The sequence below is a fragment of the Symsagittifera roscoffensis genome, chromosome 9 (genome assembly GCF_963678635.1).
Source record: "Symsagittifera roscoffensis chromosome 9, txSymRosc1.1, whole genome shotgun sequence".
In the NCBI taxonomy this organism is placed as follows: Eukaryota; Metazoa; Xenacoelomorpha; order Acoela; family Convolutidae; genus Symsagittifera; species Symsagittifera roscoffensis.
This window is the reverse complement of record NC_087070.1, coordinates 9,931,721-9,947,030: the sequence shown is the minus strand read 5'-3', so window position 1 is coordinate 9,947,030 and position 15,310 is coordinate 9,931,721. Positions and strand designations below refer to the sequence as shown.

At 31.4% G+C, this 15,310-nt stretch overlaps 1 protein-coding gene across 1 annotated transcript in view; it reads left to right on the top strand.

Moving 5' to 3' along the window:
* The first annotated feature begins 1,265 nt into the window (after nucleotides 1–1,265).
* LOC134854413 (gamma-aminobutyric acid receptor subunit pi-like) overlaps nucleotides 1,266–15,310 on the top strand; it is a 25,637-nt gene continuing 11,592 nt past the window's right edge. The window contains exon 1 of the mRNA XM_063870653.1: nucleotides 1,266–1,409. The gene's annotated coding sequence lies outside the window, so the exon portion shown is untranslated. The remainder of the gene's footprint in view (nucleotides 1,410–15,310) is intronic.

The window sequence follows — 15,310 nt, the reverse complement described above, 5'->3', positions numbered from 1 at the left end:
GCAAGATTGCTACTTTTTTTGATCTAAAAAACTTTACCGCTCAAAATCGCTCCAAAATAGTCGAGTTTAAGGAATCCGCAACCGTACTTGCGGAAAACAGAACAGTTTTTGGAATTCACAATCAAATAACAAGACAAGTGTGTAGTTCAATTGACCTGTTGCGGAAACCGCAACTGTAAGCTGAATCCGCAAATTGCGAGCGGAATCCACAAACTGTAGGTGAAATTCACAAACTATAAATGGAATCCGCTTTTTGTTTGCGGATTCCGTTTAGATATAGGTATATTTGTAGTATAGCGTTTAAACTTATATCTTTTGTTTACTAGGTGGTCACCAGAAAGTTTAATCTCAATTACTACTTTGATCAACTACCAGTTGAAACACCAAACGTTTGGTCTCAATTCCTGGCCTGATGATTTGATTTCAGTAGAATAGGAATCTACTAGATGAGGATTTGGGATCGATGGAATCCCATTACTGACTTAAGTCGGCGATATGATGGGCGTTGTTTTTCTAAGCACTCTCAATCCAATGGCTCCAAGCAATGAGTTTATTCGAAGTACTGTTTCCAAAACTATGATCCCAAAATTTGTTTTCTGAGATATGTATCGCAAATACTAAAAGATGACATCCGCCGATATAGTTAACCAATGTTTTAAGATTTGTTCATGAATTCCGCTGACAATGATAAGAAATCCAGCTCTAGCTTTTCTAGCTAATTGTTGATATGCAAGTTCAGTAATAAACAAACTTCGGAATCCACTTACAGTAGGCGGATTCCGCTTACAATTGCGGATTCCATTTACATTTTGCGGAACCCACTTACAGTTGCAGAATCCAGAACAAATAGCTTTTTTCGCTTGTTGCGGAATCCGCCACACAACAAAATTTACGTTAGAGTTATTTGTACGCGAAATCTACGGCAGTTTTAAAAATGGAATCCACTTACAATTTGGAACATGTTTAAAGATAAGTTTCTGGAATCCAGGAACACGCACACACAAAATTGTGCGCCCAGCCAGTGCAAAGTTTGGTGTCGTAAAGCTAGTTATTTACTGCCAATCAACATAGAACGTTTCATCAGATATGTCACATAATTCTTTCATCTCAAAATCACAACAGTTTAGTTATTGAGTTATTTTTCTTGCAAGAAATTCGGAAATTTTAATAAAACAAAAACGGATATTAAAAATATCTTTGCCCATAGATTAAACAAAGATAAAAGATTTTATAATCAAATTATTATCATTCGGGATATCATTACACTCGTGAACGTGTAATAACAACTACAACATTCTTCGCCACAAAATAAAAACAATTTGTTGCCAGTTGTTTACTGAAACCAGCAAGACATTTGACCCCAATAGACTGCTAAAAATCGAATCAAGAATTCTACTCGACTATATCATGTAAGTTTATTTCGAGCTTATTTTTATCAATTGTTTTCAAAAAATGCAACTTTCTATTTTTTAAATTAAATTATCTGGCCGTAAAAAAAGTTTGGACTGAAAATTATTGAGATAGATTACATAGAAGCAGAGTCTTTGAAAAAAATTTTCATTCTGCTTTTTCTTCTTGTTTTCCATGTTTTTCGCCACATTCACACTATTTTTTCTATCTCTAGGTCATCTTGGGCGGTAAAAAAGCTTTTTGAGAAATTTAAGCGGTATTTTTAAAAAAAATACACATTTAAGTTAAAATAAAAATGGATTTAATGAATATACTGCTTAAGTTTTTTAAAATGTTTTAATCGGCTCGATAAATTTTAACGGGTTTAAAGTACTCAAAATTCGATCACAGTCACCAAAATTTATTTGTGAACTTTTCCTATCAAATTATTTCAATCACACCCCTGTCTTGCTCGCTTGCAGACTTTTTGGTGTATTTTTAATAGTCATTAAAAGTTTAAAATAGAAATAAGCTTTTTTCATGAAGCTCATCTTAGTACTTTTATGCCATTACTATCACTCTAGGTGAGTCTAGGAAGTCTGGGTGTCTAATAATTACGGAAGCAAAAAGCTAATACAAGAAGACATTTGAACTGATAATGCTAATTTTTGATAGTTAATCCGACAACCGAAAACTGTTTCTCTTCCAATTTTCCAAAGACGATGACTTTGAACAGTAAAATCTATTTTAGGAAAATTATTTGCTTAACTCAGAAAATATACTAGTTCAAAAAGCTTATTACAAGTGGGGTCAAAATCATTGCTGGCTAACGGATGCAAAAAACATGGACAGCCGGTTGCTGCGCAAAAAACTGAATATTTCAACCAAAATAATTGAACTATAAATTGAACTTGAACCTGAAGGTCGCCCCTTGGATTGTTCGCTGATTACTGTTGCTTGAGCTCAGTCGAAATTTCTCTATCCGAAAACCGAAAATTTTTGAAATATTTTATGGTTTCAATAGTTTTTTTTTCGGTGAAACATTTTTTTTTGTGATATATTACAATAGGTGGTAATTTTAAATTAAATAGCTGGATCGCTTTTTGTTATACTTCGCACAGTATTTATAATTTATTTCAAAAGCTAATTTTTTGCCAAAAAGAAAAGTAAAATTTGAGTTTTTGATTAACATTTTATCTGGCAGAGTATGTATTTACAAAAACTATCTTAGCAGCATGTACAACTGATTGAAAATGAAATGACTATATTATACATTATAGTTCGCAAAGTTGATACAAGCTCTATACTTAAAATTACCACCTATTGTAAGATATCACCTATTTTTTCAGCGAAATATGAATTTTTAAAGTTTGCACATAAGAATAATTGGCAACATGGTCACGCTAAAGCAGTTTGTTTTGTTTTATGAAAAAAATGGGTAAGTTTTTTGAGTAAACGCTTTTTTGAGTAAACGCAAACTTAAATAAGCAATTCATTTGAATGTTGAACCCGTCACAGTCTATTGACTGTTGGTAGCTTTAAAAACAGTTTCAAGTCTCTACTGAATCAACATATCTACTGAAAAGAACTCGATGGAAAATTTGCTGCTAGTTATGTGATTCTAATGAAATTCGAAAAATATGTAAAACAGTGCTTTCTCCTGACACGCACCCTGAACAAAAACCGGAATACTTGAACCCTGAACTTTAACAATTACTTATTCGTGAATTCATTTTTCAGAGGAAATTTTTAAATTATTGTTTTCCGCAACATAGTTTTTCTATTTTTCCCCAAAAAAATTGATTGATCAATTTCATATGTTCAACAAAATCTGGGCTAGTTTCTTTTTTTTATAGGTGCGACAAGTAATTGTCGTTCATACGTGAACAAAAACTGAAATACATTAACAAAGCGTACGAGGGCGCTTAAAATATCATATTAAAATTTTTCCAGTCAAGATTCGATTGATTAAAGACTGATGCAGTTTCAAAAAAAAATTTGTTTCAAACATCTGTTTGGCAGTGAAATTAGAGCAAAACGCGGTAACAATTCTCAAATGGAACGTCAAATCAATCTTTGTAATTGAATATTTTGGAGTCTAATAATCAGCATGCGTTTTTTTGAAGCTTAGATTCAGTGCTTTGGTGACACGCAAATAAAAGATGATATAATAAAAAAATGATAATGAAACAGAAGAAAAAGTTATTTTTATTTTTTTCCTAAAATTTTTTATACGAATTAACGTTTTTTCCGGAATAAATAGATTAACCTTAACCCGTCAGGATTTGTTTTACTAAAATATCATGGTGACAAATTTTTAAAGCAACACTCAATATTTTGTCATTTCATTTCAAACGTAAAACTTTTTCAACTGGTTTTTATTTGCGCATCAAGTAGTGTCAAATACAAATAGCTAAAATACTCTGCATCAAGTAACACCAATCTATAAAAAATTGAGAAACTTGCGTACTTTAATCTTGGCTTGGATCCCAAGTCAACCTGGTCTTTATAAAATAACCATTACTTTTTGCCTTACTTTAGATTCAAATAATTTTAATCATCTGTTGGACGCTTCTGAAAACTCAGCAAAAACTGAAAGTTAAGCCTCTTAGCTTCAAAATTTTTTGATTGAAAATTGAGCTCTAGTATTCCGTTAATTTTTGGTGAAAGTGGAACCAAATTGTAAGATAAAATTAAGTATAAAAAATTTTACGTGAATTTATGTGGATTGTTTTTTCGACTGAAAGCTAGATTGAATCATTTTGTCAAAGAGTTTTTCCATCTGTCGTAAATAAAAAGTCAAAAAGTTTGATATCTGTCAACTACTACAATCGCCCCGATATTTTGATTGCATGTACGCTTTTTGGCTATGTCTTAATAATCCTTGAATTCACGTGACCCATAAATAAATTCGTTTTTCGAAACTAATCTCAATTTTAAAATTTCAGCACTATTTATATGTATTTAAAATTAAATTCAATTCCTCCTGTGATTATTTACTTTGATAAGAGAAATAATTTTCCAAGTAACATTTCAAGTTTAATCTAGATGCATGGTATCGTTTAATTGCTATATTTTTTTTTCAAGGATTTTTTTTTCATTTTCAGTGGCGAGACTGAGGTGTAACTTGCTATTTGAAGTATTGTCAATATTTGAGCCGTTTCGCGACAGCTGATTACGCAAAGTGCAATCTATTTGTCCAATAGATTCAATGGTAGACACAAAAAAAAACAAAAAAAAGAGAGAAAGAAAGATTTGATAATAATTTCACCAGTTGAAACATAATTGCTTCCAGTTTTTCATGAGACAATATTTTTGAGCACTGTCAAATCTGTTTTACAAGAAGCTTGCATGCTTAACATTCATCTCGAAATAGCAATCCTTTTTCATGTTTTTTTTCTGTGAATTGAACTACGGGCAGATATAAGTGCAGATTAGATACCGGATCAGAATAATCGATGGCTAACGAACTCAAAAAAGGATAGCCCAGGGATAGCCGGTGTATGTTCAAGAAACACAGAATATTCTAACCATAACAACTGAATTTTTATTTGACTTTTAATTTCAAAGTGAACCATTGAAATGTTCACTGGTTACTGATGCTTGATCTCTGAAAAACCTCCATTGGGCCTTAACGATGTTAAGAAAACCTGAAAATTTTTTCAGTAGAGCTATAAAAGGTAGGGTAATCACGTTCTTTGAATAAACTGGTGAAAAATCTAAAAAATTTGTTAAAAAAATTTATTTCAAACTACCTCTATATTTTTATAGCGAAATTTTGATACTAAACATTGAAAACATCAGAGCTTTGTCCCGCAATGCCATTCAGCGTATTAACAAACCGCAGGCATCAGGACAAAAAGACCTAAAAATTTTGATTGCCTTTTAAAAATTATGGGTACTGTTAGCAACAAAAGCAACTGATGAAATTTTCAAAAAAAAAAAAGAGAAAAGAAAAGTTTTCATTACGAATTCAAATTATTTCTGAAAATCATCCCCACTTTCTATGTAAAATACAAACCAAATGAAGTGGAAAGAAAACAAAGTAGAAAGTTAGCCATTTTCTGTGCAAATAGTTCTGAATAATTACGCATTATTGGCATCAGTTGTCTACGGCATCTTTATTGGCATCAGTTATCTAATAAAAGGAGTTAATTTGAAACAGATTATCGTCATTAAAAGGGGGTCAAATTGTTGTGGGGTTATCTTGTTACAGGGTTATAATATAGGGGGTGTAAACATAGGGGGTAAAATATCGTGGGGTTAAAGAGTGGACACCGTTGTCTACAATCAACGATAAACAATTCAAACATGGAAAAATTGATAAAAAATTTTTCTAATGTTTTTCTAATTTTATGCAAAAAAAAATAAAATTCTATTTCGTTTGAAACACTTTCGCGAAAACAGCGCTACAGAAGCTCTTATAACTTATTTTCCGTTTGGTGAAAATGAGATTTCCCATCTTCAGTGGCGTTCGCAGAAATGTTTGGTCGACCAAATTGATTTTGCGAGCTCTCCTAGAATACTATAAATTTCGTGTGTCGAACTTTTGACTGCCGTTGGCAAATTTTTAAAAAATAACAAGCTCTTTCTCTTGAACTTAAAATTATGTTTTGCCCTAAGCACCAAAACCAACAATTTTTTCAAGTGAGAACAACATTAAAATCGCTGACAAAATTCAAATAATAGATGCCACGTCGGATACAATTTGAATAACGATGTAATTTTAAGTATATGGCTACGAGCCTTCCGTTTCAAAAAACTCAGAGGTTGAAAATGGTGGCATGTCTTTGGACGGGTTTAGGTTACATAATATTATCTAAAATTGAACGTATTAAATTCTGCCTTGAATATTTTCTGTAAAAAAACTGTGAGTGGACTATATTAGATGCAAAAAATTGTAAATTTTTGAATGCAAAAAATTTGTTTGGTAAATGTTTTTTTGTAAGTCAAATTGGGTTAGCAACTTACATAAAAAACAAAACAAATTTTCCAACTTTGAAACTTTCGAATGAAAAAATTTTTCTCATACAATTTTGCATAAATGGAAAATATATCACAAATAAAACTTTTTTGTCCAAAGCAATTAAATAGAATTTGATGACCAAAAGGTTTTTATTCAACTAAAAACCCAATGTTAGTTCATTTAAACTTAAAAAGATCCTTTTGGAAGGAATTCTGGAAAAAAAACTTTGGAAAAAACCTGAGGATACAATTTTTAAAAATTGAAATCTTATGATAACCATTTTTTTTGCATAAAACTCGTGCATGTTCATGAATTGAGTGACAAGCTTTTTTGTATTGAATTGTATGACTAGCATTTTTATAGAGGTCAACCCGGGTGGGGTGGCTTTTTTGATAAAGTTTGCGATTGTTTTCCCTGTTTCCGGTAAGGCGCTGTCAGCTGTTTGAGCTACATTTATGCCATCTAATTCTTTTGTTCTTCACTGGCATTTTTTGATGGGAAAAATTCAATTCTGAGTTCGTTTTTTTTTCACAAATTGCTGAAACAATTTTAACACAATTTATTTACATATTTTTTTATCTATTGCGTTTTTTTTCTTTGCAAAACAAATTTATTTCACAGTTTTCGCAAATAAACAAAAAATTGGAATTATTTTTTGAGGTTTTAACATTGCATATTTTAAAATTGTTTCCTCAATGTGAACGTAAAAGATAGAAGTATGAGCTGCGAAATCAAAAACATACAGTACCCACTAAATGTTCTAATTCAAGTCTGAATAATATTTTCCAGATTCAAATTTCAGATCGGAAATGGGTTATGAAATGTTAAAATAACGCTTGATTATTTTAAGAATGGGTTCTATCAGATCTTATGTTTGATTTGAAATTTGTTTTTCAGGGTTATTTGAAATTTGATTTGACATGATTCAACAGAAGCGCAGATCTCAATTTATAAATTGTAGCGAAGTTGAAATAATGTCTGCTGTAAAAATAAGCCCCGTCCATAAAACAAATTGAATACCGTTTGAATTCTCTTACCATTTTTACACTGATCTTACCAGCATCGATACCCATCTGAAATTTCATTTGAATTTTTAACGATAACTTATCTTTTCATGTTGCTGGTTATCGAAGCAGTTATCGAAACCAAAAAAATTCGATGAATTTACGGCTGCAAAATTTAACTTCACAAGAATCTGTAATTTTCAGGATTGTGTCGATTAATCTAGAGATACTGCATTATTGTTTCTATTTCAAAGCTAATTTGGATAGTAGTTCCAACTCGACGGACTGCAAATTGTTCTGTTTTCGATAAATAAAGATCTTCAAGGCTTCCTGAAAAGCTCAACATTGCATAGAATACAATTTCAAAATTTTTTTAATTATGGAACGTTTTTGTCTAAATAATTGTCATTATAATTGTTTGCAGTTGCAAATTAGAACCATGAAATCGAGTAATTTGTCATTCTAAAAAAAAATTTCCGTAACACTACAATCAGTTAAAATCCCTTATATTGGAGTATAATCCATTTAAAATCCATTCTAACTGACTCATCTTTAAAGCAGTGAACCGTCACTGTCTTCCAATATGCCCATCTGCCTTTTTTCCAATTGTCAATTATTATTGATTTTTATAATCTATTTTACTATTTTTCAGATTTTAAGAGTATATCGAGACTCCTGTGACAAAGTTTGCAAAGGTTAATATTGATGATTCTTTATTTACATTGAGTTTAAGTCAGAATTTTGACTTTTTGGGCAAAACATCTAATTGAATTTGTCACAGTGCAGTTTAACCACAAATGTAGTCAACATAGTAGTGCCTCAAATGGGAAAAAAAGCGAAAGAAAAATCTATTTTTTTTAAAATCAAATTTCATTTTTTAATTTTTTCCAAAGTTTCGAAAAAAGGGTGAAAAAAAAGTTCCAGCTATTTTCCTTGATTTATCAAGATAAACGTCTAATGAAATCTTGGTCTTGAAAGGTTCGAACTGCGACAGTTTTGTAATGGAACAGCCCGGGTTGACAAAAAGGCTCATCATGCAGTTGCAGTCTAAGGAAAATTGATTCTCATAATATTCCATACAAATCCATAGAATAAAAAACTCGTTTGAAAATCACATGACAAGCATATAATGAGGTAATGTGATGATCATATTTTTTCCTTTAATTGGAATTGTATGACAAATATTTTTTCCATACTATGCAATTGAATTACAAGCATTTTTTCCATGTAACTTTTTTGTGTTTCGCTTTAAAATTATGTTTTGCCCTAAGCACCAAAACCAACAATTTTTTCAAGTGAGAACAACATTAAAGTCGCTGACAAAATTCAAATAATAGATGCCACGTCGGATACAATTTGAATAACGATGTAATTTTAAGTATATAGCTACGAGCCTTCCGTTTCAAAAAACTCAGAGGTTGAAAATGGTGGCATGTCTTTGGACGGGTTTAGGTTACATAATATTATCTAAAATTGAACGTATTAAATTCTGCCTTGATTATTTTCTGTAAAAAAACTGTGAGTGGACTATATTAGATGCAAAAAATTGTAAATTTTTCAATGCAAAAAATTTGTTTGGTGAATGTTTTTTTTGTAAGTCAAATTGGGTTAGCAACTTACATAAAAAACAAAACAAATTTTCCAACTTTGAAACTTTCGAATGAAAAAATATTTCTCATACAATTTTGCATAAATGGAAAATATATCACAAATAAAACTTTTTTGTCCAAAGCAATTAAATAGAATTTGATGACCAAAAGGTTTTTATTCAACTAAAAACCCAATGTTAGTTCATTTAAACTTAAAAAGATCCTTTTGGAAGGAATTCTGGAAAAAAAACTTTGGAAAAAACCTGAGGATACAATTTTTAAAAATTGAAATCTTATGATAACCATTTTTTAAACAATTCAAACATGGAAAAATTGATAAAAAATTTTTCTAATGTTTTTCTAATTTTATGCAAAAAAAAATAAAATTCTATTTCGTTTGAAACACTTTCGCGAAAACAGCGCTACAGAAGCTCTTATAACTTATTTTCCGTTTGGTGAAAATGAGATTTCCCATCTTCAGTGGCGTTCGCAGAAATGTTTGGTCGACCAAATTGATTTTGCGAGCTCTCCTAGAATACTATAAATTTCGTGTGTCGAACTTTTGACTGCCGTTGGCAAATTTTTAAAAAATAACAAGCTCTTTCTCTTGAACTTAAAATTATGTTTTGCCCTAAGCACCAAAACCAACAATTTTTTCAAGTGAGAACAACATTAAAATCGCTGACAAAATTCAAATAATAGATGCCACGTCGGATACAATTTGAATAACGATGTAATTTTAAGTATATGGCTACGAGCCTTCCGTTTCAAAAAACTCAGAGGTTGAAAATGGTGGCATGTCTTTGGACGGGTTTAGGTTACATAATATTATCTAAAATTGAACGTATTAAATTCTGCCTTGAATATTTTCTGTAAAAAAACTGTGAGTGGACTATATTAGATGCAAAAAATTGTAAATTTTTGAATGCAAAAAATTTGTTTGGTAAATGTTTTTTTGTAAGTCAAATTGGGTTAGCAACTTACATAAAAAACAAAACAAATTTTCCAACTTTGAAACTTTCGAATGAAAAAATTTTTCTCATACAATTTTGCATAAATGGAAAATATATCACAAATAAAACTTTTTTGTCCAAAGCAATTAAATAGAATTTGATGACCAAAAGGTTTTTATTCAACTAAAAACCCAATGTTAGTTCATTTAAACTTAAAAAGATCCTTTTGGAAGGAATTCTGGAAAAAAAACTTTGGAAAAAACCTGAGGATACAATTTTTAAAAATTGAAATCTTATGATAACCATTTTTTTTGCATAAAACTCGTGCATGTTCATGAATTGAGTGACAAGCTTTTTTGTATTGAATTGTATGACTAGCATTTTTATAGAGGTCAACCCGGGTGGGGTGGCTTTTTTGATAAAGTTTGCGATTGTTTTCCCTGTTTCCGGTAAGGCGCTGTCAGCTGTTTGAGCTACATTTATGCCATCTAATTCTTTTGTTCTTCACTGGCATTTTTTGATGGGAAAAATTCAATTCTGAGTTCGTTTTTTTTTCACAAATTGCTGAAACAATTTTAACACAATTTATTTACATATTTTTTTATCTATTGCGTTTTTTTTCTTTGCAAAACAAATTTATTTCACAGTTTTCGCAAATAAACAAAAAATTGGAATTATTTTTTGAGGTTTTAACATTGCATATTTTAAAATTGTTTCCTCAATGTGAACGTAAAAGATAGAAGTATGAGCTGCGAAATCAAAAACATACAGTACCCACTAAATGTTCTAATTCAAGTCTGAATAATATTTTCCAGATTCAAATTTCAGATCGGAAATGGGTTATGAAATGTTAAAATAACGCTTGATTATTTTAAGAATGGGTTCTATCAGATCTTATGTTTGATTTGAAATTTGTTTTTCAGGGTTATTTGAAATTTGATCTGAAATTCTTAAATAGATATGAAAAAAAGATATGAAAAAAAAAAGATTTTAAGATTGGAGAATCAATTTGTGATATATAATTACGTTATATTACTATCTTGCAGTACTGCTATGCAACCAAAAAGTCGATTTAGCTGCTGTTATGTCTTAATTAAGTACCTGCCAAAAACGATGTAGCTTTTGAACCCCAATTTCTCATTTGTTAGTTATTGTTTTATAGTTAAGACTATCTATAACTCAATATATCTTTTGACTGTTTCAATCCTTATTTTAATAATTAGATTATCATAATTAGTACCACCTCTGTATTATTCATTGTTCCATGGTTGTCGAGCTGGGACCTTTTTGAAGGTAATTCTTTACACAACTGATGTAAGAAATAAAAACTTTCAGATCTTGAGTAGAAAGTCTGCTAGATACGGGCTCTGCTTAGCGGTCATTGAGTGCTTTTATGACGCTAATGCAAAAGCATTTGGAATTCAACCCTGAGTGGGTGAATAGAGGTCAAAATATATGTATTACAACTTGATTAATCACCTAATGTTCAGCTCTAGAGTCAGATACTCCAGCATCAAAAAGATAAATAATTAGCGAGTTGTTTGATAAATTATGTTTTATTTATTTTTGTCTTTTTCGCGGAGAGAACGCAAATGAATTAGCAGGTAAAATTTTAAGGCTCTTGATGGAACAAAGATTACAAACAGAGATTTAAAAAATTTGGTACGTTTTTTTTGGGCACAAACGAAAAATGTCTCCCCACATCGACTAAACTTCCCCAAAACAAAACAAGACTGCTCGTATCAGGGCGAAGCCTTGAATGTTCCGACTGCCTTTTAAGGTTTATGGAGCAATAATAACATAAATATCATTAACAAATTAAATGTAAAAACAAATGAAAAAAAAAATGAAATTTTTTTTTTGATGTCTGCAAGCTTTATATCATACAATATCTACAGCTACCTAACAAAAATTTTGATTCTAAAAACTCGATTCACCCAAAGCAAAATCAAAATTACACACCAAGCAAGAAGCAATTGGTTTGATTTCCATTTGAAATCGAAACTTATCCTAAGGTTGTTTAATTGATCGCTCTAAGAGCTTTCTGTAATTCAACACTCCTGAGTTTAGTTCCAACTTCTTGAGCTGTCGTTTTAGTTATCCAGAAAACCGCTGACTTGATTCAACCTAGGGTATTTTGAGTAAGAGAAGGGTCAAGATCAATTCTCTCACTTTTCATTTAATTGATTTTTAATCGATCAGCGGACATGGGCTGCTTCCTCCTACGTCCGGAGCGCAGGTGGGTGGTCCTTCGTGCATCGTTCTAAACAGAAAACGCAGATCTCCATTTTTACCTTAAATAACGCCTGCTGAATAACGACGTTCTCCTTTGAATAAGCAAGGTTTTATCTTACAATTCACGATAAGCTCAATTATTTCATAACCGACTTATTTAATGAAAAAATAAAAGAGCACTAAGTTTTTACCCACAGATAAATTTTTTGGGATAAGGATTAATATAATTTTAATACAGTTAAAAGTAAACTCATTTGTTGTGATTTGTTTTAGTGTCTTAAATGACCTTCGGTATTTAATTAATACCTGTTAACCAATTTAGTTACGACCATTGGTCGATATGAGACATTGCTCAGCTGTCCTTTTTACGTTATTAATTCACATACTTACTTTTAATAGTTTTAGTCTTTTTAAGTTTATGTACAGTATTTGTACATAGGTATTTTGAATTAGAATAGTTTATTATCATTTTAATTCACTTTTTGCTTCATGGTAAATTTTTTTTGTCGCGACTTTCAAAAAAATCACCAAATTGATTTTCTGAGGTTGTTTTTCTTCTTGGGACCATTTTTGGTCATCAAAATAATGCTTGTGATGGAAACTTCAAAAAAACAAAAGATTGGTAATTAAATTTAAAAAAATAAAATTTCGATTTTCATATCGGCGTTTGACAATAAAATTCACTACATTTGGAGTAATTAATATGATTTTTAAAGGCATTATCCAGCGCCTGAAGCGTAAAATATTCCATTTTCAAGCAAACTAGTTTAACAAAATAAGATGTTTCTGACCGCTCACATAGCGGCCACTACTTGACACTTCTTCTTCCTCACAGCTTGCATGGCTATGCATTAACGGTCAGACTTCTTTCCCCATCGGGCTTTGTTCGGGTCGTCGTAGCTCATCAACCTCATTCTCAGTCCAGAAAAGATTTTTGCTGGTAAAAGCACTCATGTACCACAAAATATTCAGAGCGGTCAGGGAGGCCATTGATTACCAGAGCATTGGAGAGTGTATCCGTGATTGCTTCTCCAGCTTTGCTCATCAGCTTTTGGCTGCGAATGGAGAAGTCATCGAGATTATTTTAAAAGCTTGGCTACTTGACTGACCACCTTCGGGCTCTCCTGAAGCAACTTTTGGTCCTTTTTATCGCATTTGCCATCCGTTCAAAAAAAACAGCTCCTGTTATAGGTCAAATTGGCGTAGGTCAAGAAGGGACCAAATTGCAACCACAGAGTGTTTTGACTTTCTGTTTTCTGTTGGATCAACACTGCTCGCTCCTGCATTTTGTTGCAGTAGGCTGCTATCTTCTACTCTTCAGACGCTCGGGTTCAGCCTCTGGTAAAAAGTGGCTCCTCAGCTTCTGTTTGATTTTGCCAGTATCAAGTCTATTGTTGATAGAAACTTAAAAAATTAAAAGCTCTGACATAAAAAACATCTTTAAAAATGAAACTTTAACGTTTTAAAAACCCAAGTTAGAGCAATTGAAAAAACAAATTCGGTTTAGACATTGAGGTTTAACCTGATTTTGACTGTAGATCGAGAAGAGATAGTAGTTATTAAGAACGAATTAAGAAATTGAACAAAATCAATTGACAAGCTGTTCATAAAAAACCACAACTTGATTGATCTCCGACTAACTGATTAGTTTATGATCACCAGTTGACCTTGTATGAGTTACATAACTTTAAACTAGTTAACCCCCTCCCCCGAAAAAAAAATCGATAAAAATCTCCTTATTAGTCCGACCATTGAAAATGGGATGAACTTTGTATTCGGGTGTGTTTTAGTTTTTTGTTTTCCTGGCAAAATCAGCTACCACAAATAATCAGTGGACTGGGTTGAAAGATATATCACATAAAAGCCCTTTTAGTCGTGACTCGACCGATCTAAAAAAAAATTGAAATTTTTTTTCACAGTGTCGAGAAAAACTGGTTTGAAATTTTTGATTTATGCTCGAATTTCGAGGAAAAAGGTGACCGTACATGCTTACAATAGCTTATTTAAGCATAATTTAAGCCGTTAAATTTTTAAATGATTCAAATAAAGGTAGATTTTGGTGTTTTGGGTGCGCAATTTTGGGAATCAAACACTTAAAAACTCAAAAACATTTTGCAAAAACAAATTGTAAAATAGTTTTTCGAAATTTTCAATTTTTTTTCGAGTCATTCTTCTTCAAAAACTGTTTTTCAATTGACTTATTTTATTATGACTCACAAATATGCCTAAGATCTAATTTTTGTTCAGATTTTCATCACAACATGTAGAAAAAAACGACACCAATTCGAATAAAAAAAAACTTTTTTTCGTGGTATTTTTTAAAGACCGTGGTCGGAACATTCTGAGCTACTTGCACCAGTAACCGGCTATCCTTGTTTAATTTGCCTTTTTTAGAAGTAGTCTAATCTCATGAAACTCAACTTGATTTCCGAGCATGATTTTGGAGCAAGGCTAGGCAAATTCGCCATAATGTTCCATCGTACTAGAAAACCGGAAATACCGCAAGCATTTTTGTAACATTTTTTTTGAATTTATAAACTCCCATAATGAAAAAAAGAAAACAAGTGAATTATTTTTGACATTTCAGCTGAAGGCAACCATACAATCAGATGGTACAATAAAATTCCGTCAGATTTTTTAAATTACTATTGCCCCGTCAAATAAACCACAATTCTTTCAAATGAAAAAAAAATATTCGTCTGTACAAAAAAAAAGAACTACCTCGAGCCCATTCGTTCTATCTCTTTCATGGAAAACAAGAAAAAAGTGATCTTCAGGAGAAGTTATGATCTAGAATGATTTGTATATTAAATTGCTTCCCAAGATAATACTAAGAGCTTTTATAGCTGACAGCCATAAAAGATAAAAAAGAAATGCGTTAGCACTGAAGAGACAGTTTGTTATTCTGTTTATAATTAGGCAGGGGTATGAAATTTGATATCGGGTAATTGTTGTCATTGCTTCAAATAACAGAGCGAACTAGTTCAAAAATTTAATTTGCGAATTTAGACTATTTTAAATTTAACCTTGAAGCCGCAGCGCGAACACTTGCAATTTATATGCGCCCTTGTTTACCAAGCGGAGCCAAAAAAGTCATATAAAATATTATTAATTTATACCATAAAATCTATGATGATGATAATACTTAATTTTCTAGACTAGGAAGGCCGGTCA